General features: G+C 45.8%; 1 non-coding gene across 1 annotated transcript; it reads left to right on the top strand.

Moving 5' to 3' along the window:
* The first annotated feature begins 2,541 nt into the window (after window positions 1-2,541).
* trnak-cuu (transfer RNA lysine (anticodon CUU)) lies at window positions 2,542-2,614 on the top strand. Its single transcript has one exon. It is a non-coding gene; the product is annotated as a tRNA-Lys (tRNA).
* Window positions 2,615-12,771: the final 10,157 nt, after the last annotated feature.

The raw sequence follows: 12,771 nt of genomic DNA, 5'->3' as shown, positions 1-12,771 counted from the left end.
AAAGTGATCACACATGAAAACGCAAAAGCAGATCACGAAGCAAAGACACAATCTTTTCAGTCGCGTTCCCTGGTGGACTAGTGGTTAGCATTTGGCACTTTCGCCGCTGCGGCCTGAGACCGATTTCCCCGTAAGGGAATGGAAGCTCTGTAGTACTACTCTATGTTGGTGATAGCGCTTCTGACTGATTTTTCAGGAGCTGACACCCGCTCTGTTTTGTCCCAAAAGTTATCATTTAAGATAAAACAAATCTGACACAAAAACAGTAACCCAAAGAGAAACTCAGCAAGCATGGTAATATCTGCAGAGGGAAACATTTCGGATCCACTGACCATTCGTCACTGCCAGGTTAACTGTGTTTCTATAGTAATATGCTGGGAGACATTGTTAACTTTATCTTTTGAATCATCTATTTATCAAAATCACACTTGCTCCTTAGCTTACCAGCATTAACTTTTGAACTTTAAACAGCACTAATGCCCCTTCTGTTGCCCTGAGGTAATGAGATCCTCTGTTTTTTTTTCTTTTCTGTCAGCAGCCATGTGAAGTGGAGAATTGGTCCTTCCAGTGTCTACCACAGTATGCTTCTATTTATCTCTCTCTTTGTCTCTGTGTATCCACCTGGCCGTCTTTCACATTATCTGACAGTCCATCTGTATATACCCCTCATTTCCTGTTTATGCTCTGTGTAAAGTCTGACATTCGGAGACACTCTGAGAATGGGATGTTTTGTACTGGACTTACATTCCTCAGATAATGTGTCTTTTGTTATGGCTGAGGTAAGGAGACATTTTTTGTCTCAAAAGATTATGAATCTCCAGAATTTAAATTGGAATTCCTAATCCACCAGGAAAAAAAAACAATGCCACAATTATAGGATTATTGCGATTGTCTTTACTGTTGGTGTAAAATGTTTGATTGATGACACCAGAGAATGAGAGGGATTGGCTTGTGGTCTCTGTGCCAAGACCACCACATTCCCGGTAAGGATGCAGTTTATCCTGCCTCACCTCGTTATTCCTGCCAAACTGGGAATGAAGAGATGAGAATACAAGTAAAGGTGAAGCAGAAGTGCTTGTGAAAGAGCAGAAAGGAACTTTATGATGAATCCAGCAGTAAAAGAGGAGATCCTGAAGCAGACTCCTGATGTCAAATGTGTTTTCTTTGCCAGTAAAACTCACTCACCGGCACTGCTTCAATTCAATGGTCCCTGCTTTGTGAGGCGGTATCTTTGCTGGTTGTTCACACTGTGAATGTTACCATTGTTGCTCATGTTCATGCTAACTCCACAACTCTAATGCATGTAAGCATCACACATAAACTGGAGATTGGAGCTGAAAACCGAGAGACCTCCAGCTATGCAACGAGACTGGCTCCCTGCATTAGGAGCTTCGGCAAAGCTTCATGCCAATAGCTTCAGTTTTGCAATTAGCCAGTGCATTCAGTTATTGAGAGAAAGATTGGTGTTTCAAGGCTACCCAAGAGCCCAGCTTCTTTTATTTTACTACCCTGTGATGTTTCCAGTGATACAGAAGATCGTCAATCGGGATTATGCCTTCAGGAGATAGCTTCGAAACTTTGTCAGCTCCACTGTTTTCTAGTCAGACCTCAGACATCCAGGTTTCAAAGCAGTTATTCTCAACATTGTGATCCGACAATTAAACCAACTATGTACCTGCATTTAGTTAATCGAAGTTTATGAAGAGATTTGGAATCAAACAAACCCATCAACGATCGTGTCTTCCCCAGCTCCACGCTCAGTGAGACTGGGATAAGCAGCAGGATTTTGTCATCACACTGTCCATGGCCACTGCATCTTCAATCAGCCGCTTGCTGCACATCCTTGACAGGCAAGATCCTACAACCAGGGCCAATCTTCTCCATCCACCAAGCACAGGATCAAGAAAAAAAAAGGAAGATTTCTCCCGCTCAGTAAATCCCAGAGCACCATTGACACAATCTCCGAGTGAGTGGAATTTTCTCTTAGCTCCACTTGGGAAAACTTAACTGACACTCCCTATGAACGTCTCTTCTCCTGTGAAAAATGACATTTCACAAGGTGTGCAGCAGATTCTTCTTGATCTTTGAATAGTTTTTAACTGAAGTGTGAAAATCCAGCCCCCAAATGCGAAGCTACAGAAGTTGCTGATGTACTGATCAAACAAAGTGCTGAAAGTATTAAGTGAGACTGGGCAGACAGACACACATCTCACACAATCTGTAACAGAAATCACTGGGTTTATTGCAGCAGATTCACCATCCCAGAGTGACATACAGTCACATGGGCAGCTGAAGGATGAGGGCACGGACATTAAAATATGAATTTTGAATGTTAAATGAAAATGGGTTATTATGGTCTGAAGGAGTAACAGCTGAAAAGTGGAAGATGTAAATGATATTATTTGCGATTGAGCAGAATAAACTGGGAACTTGTGATGTTCGAGGTGGATCATCTTGGGCACATTGAAATGAGGTTGCAGGGGCTTTGGTGTGAAAAGGGAAAATAAGGATTTTAGATAAATAACAAGACAATCAAGTCAAGCCTGGCTAGCTCAGTTGGTAGAGCGTGAGACTCTTAATCTCAGCATCGTCGGTTCGAGCCCCACGCTGGGCGTCGTAGCTTCTTGCTGCTTTGCTTTCTGTGATGAAGCATAGCTTTCCAACGTTATCAGTGAAACGAGCAGCTGCAGCTATGCTGAAAACATGACTGCACTTCTGCTGCTGTGAAAATCCTGGTTTCCAGTTTCGCAGTGAAATTTGATTCCACTTCACTGGAAATCGCAGAGATCGTTTTGGACGTGCAGCCGCTTGTGTAATAAATGACAGGACTTGCAAAGGCGTTAACGCAACTCCAACCCTGCACCAATAAGATTGTTCGAAGTCACAAACTGACAATGGTCACGTCCTGGGCAGCTCCATGTGAAATGGAGCTGAAACAGAAATAACTAACTCTGGGGATACCACGGAAAACATCGATGACTTCTACTTGAACCCAATGGCTATCCTCCTCGCCCATTTTCTTGGCTGCTCGGTCGTGCCCTGCTACAATATTAATTTCACACCAAATGCTGATAGTTCTTCAATCAAAACAAATACCAACAGAAAGCTTCGGTCCCTCTCCATTGTGGGTAAGAACCTGGTTGTCAGGTGCAAGGGGCTTTTGGTACTGTTGCATGTGGCGCAGACCTGGCCTATTCCCTGGACCTGCGCCGCTGCGGTCACCCCGTCCATCTTCCACTTCATTTGGGGGTCGAGAATGGACCGGGTCCGCAGGGACACCATGTACAAAGACCTGGAAAATGGGGGAAAGGATGTACCGAACGCCACCCTCGCCCTGATGGCTACCTTTTGTGTGTGGCTGCATCAAGCTCTGGGTAAATCCTCAGTACGCAAACACCAAGTGTCACTACTTACTGAGGTTCTACCTGTCCCCGGTGTTGCGAAGGATGGGCCTGGCCTCGTTGCCGCGGAACACTCCGAGTAATTGGACCGTTGCATACCACTTGTCCTTCGTGGAGAAGTTTTTGAAAGGAGACACCTTTTGACCACAAGCCCGTCAGGTAGTGGTCAGCACGTAGTATCCTCGAGACCCTTCGGGAAAAGGAGAGGGTGGATCCTGTCGTGTGGTTCCCCTCGCAGACTCCCAAAATCGTTTGGCAGAATGCCTCATCGCCAGAACTTTCAAACAAGCACAAGGACATTACTTGGCTGGCAGTGAGAGGGGCTCTTCCAGTGAGATCCTTTATGCACACCCGGAATCTCTGCACCACCCCACGCTGCCCTTGAGGCGGATGTTGGGGTGATGAGACTGTCAATCACCTCCTTCTCCCTGCTCAACGGGCTGTTCCTGGAACGCACACCTAGACCAAAATCAACTGCGCCTGGAGGACCATCAATGCGGTGAAAGATGCTCTTTGGTCTGCCCGCAACTTGCTGGTCTGCCAGCTGAAAGAACTGACCCCGACCGAGTGTTGCAGACTGGCCCACTCCAAGGTCCGGGACTATGTGCTGATAACGCGCTAAAGCTTGGGGCAGCCGCCGCCAAGGTGCGTTGGGGAAAGACCACCGTATGAAACCCCTCGTCCAGAATGGAAAAAAAGGGCCCTATCTGGTAAATGGGCCCAGCTGGCGCCTTCCCCAACTGGTCAGGGGGCCAACGGGGACTCTGTGGGGAGACGACTGCCGGGGTATTTTCTTTGCCTTGTATTTTTTTTCTTCTTTGTTTTGTTTTTGCCTTTCGTTGGTGTCCGTACCCCCTGGGTAACCAGGAGCAGCTTGCATGACTGGGTCGGTGTATAAATGTTTTATTTTTTGTACTTTCTATGAATAAAGTATATTTTTTTCAAATAAAAACAAGTGATGAAACGTCTGAAAATGAACCTTGCAGCTCAGTGAGCAAACTTGCATCCTCGATACTAGTTCTGGTGAAATGGAGTTTAGGTACAGTTTAGAAACATCAAGGGACTGAAATCGACCGTGGTCCGTGTACATACACCCCAGTCAACTATCGTGGTAATTTTAGCAGAAGGCACTAAACAGGAAAGTGAAGACACCAAGAGAAAGGGGGAGCTCTAATTATGATGAATGGCCATTGACTTCAAGAGTCAGGTGACTTCAGTTGGCATAAAGGTTGGGCAAATTGAATCAGTTATCATTCCATAGAGGAGGAATTCCTGACGTACTTTTTAAATTAATTCACGGGATGAGGGCATCACTGGCTAGGCTAACATTTATTACCCATTCCTCAATGACCAGAGAGCAGTTAAGAGTCAAACACATTGCTGTGGGTCTGGAGTTACATGTAAGCAAGGAAGGCTGTTCACTTCCCTTAACGGATAACGGTTCGTATTGAATTTAAATTCCGCCGTCTGCTGCAACGGGATTCAAACACAAGTCCCCAAAGTACTATCTGGGTCTCTGGGTTAAGTGTCCAGTGATAACAACCTCAGGCCATCGTCTCCCCAATGAAGTGTGTGCTGTGCGGGTTTCTGGGTCAACACTTTGAGGAACCAACAAGCAAAACTGAAGTTTGAGGTGGGAAGACTGTGTCCATGCCCCCTCGGGGAAGTGAAACTCATTTTCACCCACAGAAGGAAACTAACAAGGACACCTTCCACCGAGAGTGCCAGAGGCTTTCGGAGAGAGCAACCCCCAGAAAGCAGAACGTCACTCACTTGGCTCTATTGTCCCATTCCAGACTCCAAAACTAGAACCTATTTACAGCAACAAATGGAAGTATTTGATGGATGCCCTGGGTTTGTGCTCCTCCCCCATTGCTCACCTGCAGTTTTCCTGCTTCACCTTGTACTTCCAGCCAAACATCACTGATGTCAGCTGCTTCCTGCCATTCCAAATGCTCCTCCTCAAGTGGAAGGACAAACAGCAATGTGGAAATTCAAACACATTTCTGGTCTGTGGAGGAAATGATACTGTTATAATTTCAGATAATTTTTAAAGGGCTCTTTTTGACCTTTGAAGCAGGGGGTGTACGAACACTATCACAGGCTCGAACTCACAACCACTTGTTTCTGAGACCAGTGCTCTGACCACTGAGCTGTGGAGCCAGGCACAAGACATGGAAAGAGGGTCTCATGTATTGGAAATGGCAAAAGAATAGATAACTGGAGACTATTATATATCAAGACGTAACAAAACCGAAACAGAGCAGAGGGGCATCATGTGCAGAAGGCTGGGAGAATGCAAGGCCGAATCAGACAGTGTCCTGAGTGCCATAAACTGATCTTTCCTGCTGGTCCAGTGATTACGATTCAGTGCCTTCACTGTCATAGCCTGTTCATGGTTATCATTTAAAGTAATAAATCTGAAATATTGACTGATCTTGAGAAGCAGAATTACGTCACTGGTCAGTCAAAATCGATTCACTCCATGTTACAGTCCCACATCAGCAATGCCAGCTGAAACTGCCTGATGTGCAATCAGTTTAAAACAAGAATAGAGGGGAGGTCAGGAAAAGTGAAGGGCAATGGTAGTTTGTGAGAGTTGGCTGGAGGCCAAGTGGAGTCAGGTTCAATGTGGGTGCTGAAGACCAGTCTTCACTGTTACCCTGTTATACAGATCACATTGGATCAATCACACAAGGACCCTCCTTTGTGTGTTGTCCTTTGCACATCACAACTCGGGTCAGTGCCTCGAGGGGCTCGGATACTTTTAATTTGGCAACTAACTCAGGTCAGTTTTGCACAAACTAAGCTGTGTCGGGACACTATTTAAACGGACCACCACTCATTGCAATGACCCAGAACTATGCAGAAAGAGGAAGAACACCAATACAAAATCTTTGCTTTGAATGGAAATCCCTGCAATTTCATCCGCAGGTGCTGACTAAACAGCAACACCAAGAGGACACATTATGCCCTAACACACTGGACACACTGCCATACATCAAGAACATATCAGAACTGACAACTCCTATGAGCACGAGGAGTTACGGTAGCACACAAGCCCAAAGCCATGCTACGACAAACATTCTCAAGGATTAAAGACCCCATACCCACGACATGCAGAACTGACATTGTTTACAAAATACCGCGCAACGATTGCCACGAACATTATATCAGACAGACAGGAAGGAAACTAGCCATCAGTGTACATGAACATCAGCTGGCAGCAAAATGACATGACAAACTTCCCCTAATATCAGTACACCCGGATAATGAAGGCCATCAGTTTAACTGGGACAACATAACCGTAGTAGTGCAATTCAAACACAGACACACATGGGAATTCCTAGAGGCATGGTTCTCAATCCATAATGCAGTCAGCAAACATATAGAATTGGACCCCATATGCAACCCATACAGAACAGAATGCACAATGACAGAAGTCGCCGGAACGGACAGGCAGTATAAATTCCAAGTGGAGGAGAACAACATCACTTCATCGGAAGTCTCACCCATGAGGTTACCTCGCATGGTGATGAAAAGTCTAAACGAAAACAAGCTCACAACTTGTTAACTTTACTGTTTTATGTGTGGCTCAGTGTCATTCTTTGTGATATTATACACACACTGTCCTACCTGCTTATCCCGCTGTACACAAGGTTTCTCAACAAAAGGCAGCTTTATGTGGAACATAAGCAGTTTCTCCTGACAATGGGTACCGTTGCCATGAGCTGGGATATGAAATAGACTGTGAGCTGAAGTAGCCCCACACTCGTGTTACTCATTTACCTTTCAATTTCAATTTTCACTTTCCAACACCAGCGATCCACTCACTTCAGCTGCTGGGAACCTGACAAAAACAGCGTTGGGCAGACATTCCTCTTCGGGAGAGTCTGTCAATTTGCAAGGGTAGAAAAGCTGTCAACTTTACTTGAGTGAGACAGGATACAATATTCCAAACTTCCAATTCAAATTCAGATGCCGTATCAATTACTCCACTGGCTCCACACATCTTGTTGCAGCTTTCATCCTGTCGATTGTGATGTAATCAGGGATACTGGCGGAAAAACCATTTGCAAGGTGAATATCCAGCAAAATAATCAACGTCACTGCTGCACTTCAATGTTCTCCACTTTGTGAAGCGGTGAATGTCACTGGCAAACGAAACACATTAGCCCTCACATGCCTGCTTCACTGTCACCTGTTTCTTTGCCACCTGTTTCTCTGCTGGAACTTGCCATTGTTTTATTCACAGTCATTGCAAAATTCTGCCTCACATATCTTTTTTTATTACATAATCTCCTCGCAACTTAAAAACATCCCCCAGTCTTGAAATCTCCCACCCTTGGGAAATGATGACCATAATTCATACTATCTACATGTCTCATTATTTTATGAACTTCTAACAGGCCGCCTCTCAACCTCTTAAGCACCAGCGAGAAAAGTCAAAGTCTATCCGACCTTTCTTTATAAATCAAACCTTCCATACCAGGCAATATCCTGGTAAACCTCTTCTTAAAACTCGCCAGCTTCATAATATGCCTCCTGTAATTGTGCGACAGAAACCGCACACTGTATTCCAGAAGAGGTCTCATCAACATCCTGTGCAACCTCAATATGACTTCCCAACTCCTAAACTGAAACGATCGAGCAATGAAGGCTGGCGTGCCAAAAGCATGTTTAACGACTGTCTAAATGTGATGCAAACTTCAAATAATCATATACCTGGATCCCCTAGGTCCATGAGTAGACACCTTAACAGTGAGACAAAGTCTGTGGGAGGATGGGGAATAGTTTTGAATTTCTTTGACCTCACATCGAAAGAAATTATTTGCACACATGCAGCCGAATAAGATCAACAATTCATTCTTCGTGAAGAACGATAAATGAACCTGAACATTTTTCCATTAAAAAGTTAGACCCTCTCGAGTCAGAAGAGAGACGTCGCTGTTCTGTTTCTGAGCTTATGTTATCCAACGAGTTCTGTACCATGTCATTCATTCACCATATCCTGATACATGAACTTTGGATCACTCTCCAAAGGTATCAGTAACTATTGCCAATCCTCAGTTACATCTGGATAATTTGATGTTTGACCTTTCTGAACCAGTACAGGTCGTGTGGTGAAGTCGCACTTGCAATGATATTAGGTAAGGAGTTACCAAATGATCATGAAGAATTAGTGATGTTTTCCAAAAGGACAATTTAAATGTTTTCACATTTTTGATTCAATTCAATGATCTGACATATTACACAAGGTTGTCATAAAACAATATTTGATACCAGGCACTTATTAGGACAAGTGACCCAAAACTGGCCAAAGAAGTAGGTTTCAAGGAATATCCTGAACAAACAAAGGGGCTTTGAATCCAGGGATGTTGAGGGAATAAATTCAAGAGCTTATGGCCTTGGAAGCTGAAAACATGAAAAAGGTGGGAGAGTTAAAACCAGAAATCTACTGGCTGTTGGAAGTCAGGGAGAACAAATGTCTTGAAGGAAAAACCAAAAGAACAGTAGATGCTTGAAAGTAGTAACACAAGCAGAAATTGATGAAAAACTCAGCTTATCTGGCAGTGCTTATGGAGAAAGAGCCGCATTATTGTTTTGTGTCCAGTGACCCTTCTTCAGATATACCTCAGAGGGTTTTGCAGGTGGAGGGACTATCAAACGAAGGAGGTATAATGACAAAATTTCAAAATAAGGACATGAATTTCAATACCTTGGTGCTTTGCCACCCAGAAAATGTGCATGTTAATGAGCACAGGATGGCAAAACTCGAAGATGCTGAAATGGGTGAGAGTAAACACATGGGCAGCAGATTTTTGGATCATCTCAAGATTTCAGGGAAGTAGAATTAAGAAGCTGGCCGGGAGTGTGTTTGGGGAGTTAAGTCGAGAGGTAACAAAGGAATGGATGAGAGTTTCAGCAGCAAATGAACTGAGATGCTGCTGAGGTTGAAATTGTATGTGGTCTTTGTGATAATGGGCGGGGTGTGAGTAATGTGGTTGGAAGCTCAGCTTGGGGTGAAATATTGCACCATGACTGTGAGCAGTGTGTTACCAGCCAGTTACCAGGGGCAGGGATGGAGTCAGTGGTGAGGGAGTGGAGTTTGGCTGCCAGCCTGAATTGATATTTAGCATTTTCTATTTAAATATGATCTATACCCCTTTTCAAACAGGAACGGACTTGGCAGCAGAACTAATTTGTGAACCAACTGTCGGCTTTATTGAGACAAAGTGTGGAGTTTATCTGTTATGAAGTAAACTACAGTGACAAACTGAGACAGCTATTTCCAGGTCCACTGGACCCGGTGTGGCATCCTCTACATTGGGGAAACCAAGCGGAGGCTTGGAGACCGCTTTGCAGAACACCTCCGCTCAGTTCGCAACAAACAACTGCACCTCCCAGTCGCAAACCATTTCCACTCCCCCTCCCATTCTTTAGATGACATGTCCATCATGGGCCTCCTGTAGTGCCACAATGATGCCACCCGAAGGTTGCAGGAACAGCAACTCATATTCCGCCTGGGAACCCTGCAGCCTAATGGTATCAATGTGGACTTCACCAGTTTCAAAATCTCCCCTTCCCCAACTGCATCCCTAAACCAGCCCAGTTCGTCCCCTCCCCCCACTGCACCACACAACCAGCCCAGCTCTTCCCCTCTACCCACTGCATCCCAAAACCAATCCAACCTGTCTCTGCCTCCCTAACCGGTTCTTCCCCTCACCCATCCCTTCCTCCCACCCCAAGTCGCACCCCCATCTACCTACTAACCTCATCCCATCTCCTTGACCTGTCCGTCTTCCCTGGACTGACCTATCCCCTCCCTACCTCCCCACCTATACTCTCTCCACCTATCTTCTTTACTCTCCATCTTCGGTCCGCCTCCCCCTCTCTCCCTATTTATTCCAGTTCCCTCTCCCCATCCCCCTCTCTGATGAAGGGTCTAGGCCCGAAACGTCAGCTTTTGTGCTCCTGAGATGCTGCTTGGCCTGCTGTGTTCATCCAGCCTCACATTTTATTATCTCTATTTCCAGGTAAATGTGGATTATACTGCTTATGCCAATAACTAGGCAGTAGAGCAGTGATACAACTTATTGGAGTTTTTGCAGCCTCGGTCTTCAAACTTTTTCTTCTGTCATGGACTTTTATCTTCTGATTCTCGTTGCTTACCATTGCACAGACCTTTCTTGAGAATGTCCTTTATGCTTGTTCTTTTTTGATTAACCTCCCTCTCTGCCCAATCACAGTTCATATGAACAACACTCACCTCACTTCACCACGTGATGTTCTTCATATTCATAGTTATTCTCTTTACATCTTACCTGAGGACTACTAGACCTGTATTTATTATCCTTATTTCCCCGCCATTTCTCTATTCGCTGACAGAGCGGTATCAAGAGTATCTTTAGCTTTGAGCTGCAGGAACCCTTTTCAATCGCGACTTATTAAAAAATAACAAAAGAACTGGGATGTTGTAAATCAGGAACAAAAACAAAGTTGCTGGAAAAGCTCAGCAGGTCTAGCAGCATCCGTGAAGGTAAAAAGACAGAGTTAACGTTTCGGGTGCAATGCCCATTCCTCAGAGCGACTTATTAAAACCCCAGGATCGCTGATGTAACAATCTTTCTCATCCAGTTGTCAGTCTCATTTGTCTCAAAATGCAACATTGTGACGACGATCATTAGCTTCTCACAATGACAACACGAAGCACTGCGCATGCTCCAGCTGACAATGGCGTCTGGGTGATTGATGTCAGCGAGGGGCCAATAGGGGCACAGGGGTGCCGTTCATGACTGGTGGATGTCGCTGCCATTCTAACCAATCAGAATGAGGAGGGGGCGGGATCGGTGTGAACCACGTGCTCATCCACGAGAGCAGCGCAGAGTTGCTCAGATAATTTGAACCGCAGATGCTGGAGAATCCGAGATAACATGGTGCAGAGCTGGATGAACACAGCAGGTCAAGCAGCATCGGAGGAGCAGGAAAGCTGACGTTTCGGGCCTAGATCCTTCGCTGAGACCAAGATTTGTGCAATTGAGGTAAGAGCAGGACACGGTAAAGAAAGCAAAATGGCTGAAAGCTGGAGGGAAGTAATATTTGTATGGGTTTGGAAGGTTTACAAACAGTTAGTGCACGTCGGAAAACACACATTTGAAACTCCCAGACTCACATTTGCAGAAAACAAATCAATGCCTCAGATGACGATAGGTGTGTGTGACCGTCACCATCTTTATTGGGGGCAATGATCCGCGGGGCGTATGTGCGGCAGCTTTGAAACTTTAAAAGGGCCGAGGTGAAGCTGGGCGCATGCGCGGCCGCCTCTGGCTGAAAGTGAGAGAACAAGGTGTGGGGCTGGAGGAACACAGCAGGACAGGCAGCATCCGAGGGGCAGGAAAGCTGGCATTTTCGGGCCTAGACCCTTCAGAAATGGGGAAGGGGCAGGGGATACTGAAATAAACAGGGAGACAGGTGGAGAGGAGACAGACAAGTTAAAGAGGTGGGAATGGAGCAGGTAAAGGTGAATGTAGGTGGGGATAGGTCAGTCTCGGGAGGAGGGGATAGGTGAGAGGAAGAACATGTTAGGGAGGCGGGGATGAGCAGTTGTTTATTGCGAACTGAGCGTAGATGTTCTGTAAAGTGATCCCTAAGCCTCTGCTTGGTTTCCCTGATGTAGAGGAGGCCACAACGGGCACAGCAGATGCAGTACAGCACATTAGCACCTGCATTCCCCATACAGATGGCCTAAAAGCCCTATACTATTTCCTGTCCTGCAGGTCTGACTAGTTCCCCTCCACTGACCCCCTTATGCGCTTAGGTGAGCTCATCCTCACCCTCAACAATTTCTCTGTCAACTCCTCCCACCTCCTACAGACAGAGGGTGGCCATGGGTACCCGCATGGGCCCAAGCTATGCCTGCCTCTTTGTCGGAACAATCCCTCTTCCGTACATACACTGGCCCTGAACCCCACCTCTTTTTCCGGTACATGGATGACTGTATTGGCGCTGCCTCGTGCTCCCATGAGGAGCTCGAACAGTTCATCCACTTCACCAACACCTACCACCCCAACGTTAAGTTCACCTGGGCCATCTCTTAACACCTTTCTCACCTTCCTGGACCTCTGTTTCCATCTTGGGCAACCGTCTGGAAACCAATATCCAGTTCAAGCCCACCGACTCTCTCAGCTACCTAGAATACACCTCCTCCCACCCACCGCCCTCAAAAAATGCCATCTCCTATTCCCAATTCATTCACTTCTGCCGAATCTGCTCCCAGGATTCCACTCCCGTACATCTGATGTCCTTCCTTTTCAAGGACCGCAACGCTGCTCCCCCCACAGTGATCGAGAATGCCCTTGACCGTGTCTCC

The sequence above is a fragment of the Stegostoma tigrinum genome, chromosome 11, assembly GCF_030684315.1.
Source record: "Stegostoma tigrinum isolate sSteTig4 chromosome 11, sSteTig4.hap1, whole genome shotgun sequence".
Taxonomy (NCBI): domain Eukaryota; kingdom Metazoa; phylum Chordata; class Chondrichthyes; order Orectolobiformes; family Stegostomatidae; genus Stegostoma; species Stegostoma tigrinum.
This window is presented reverse-complemented; position numbering and strand designations above follow the sequence as displayed.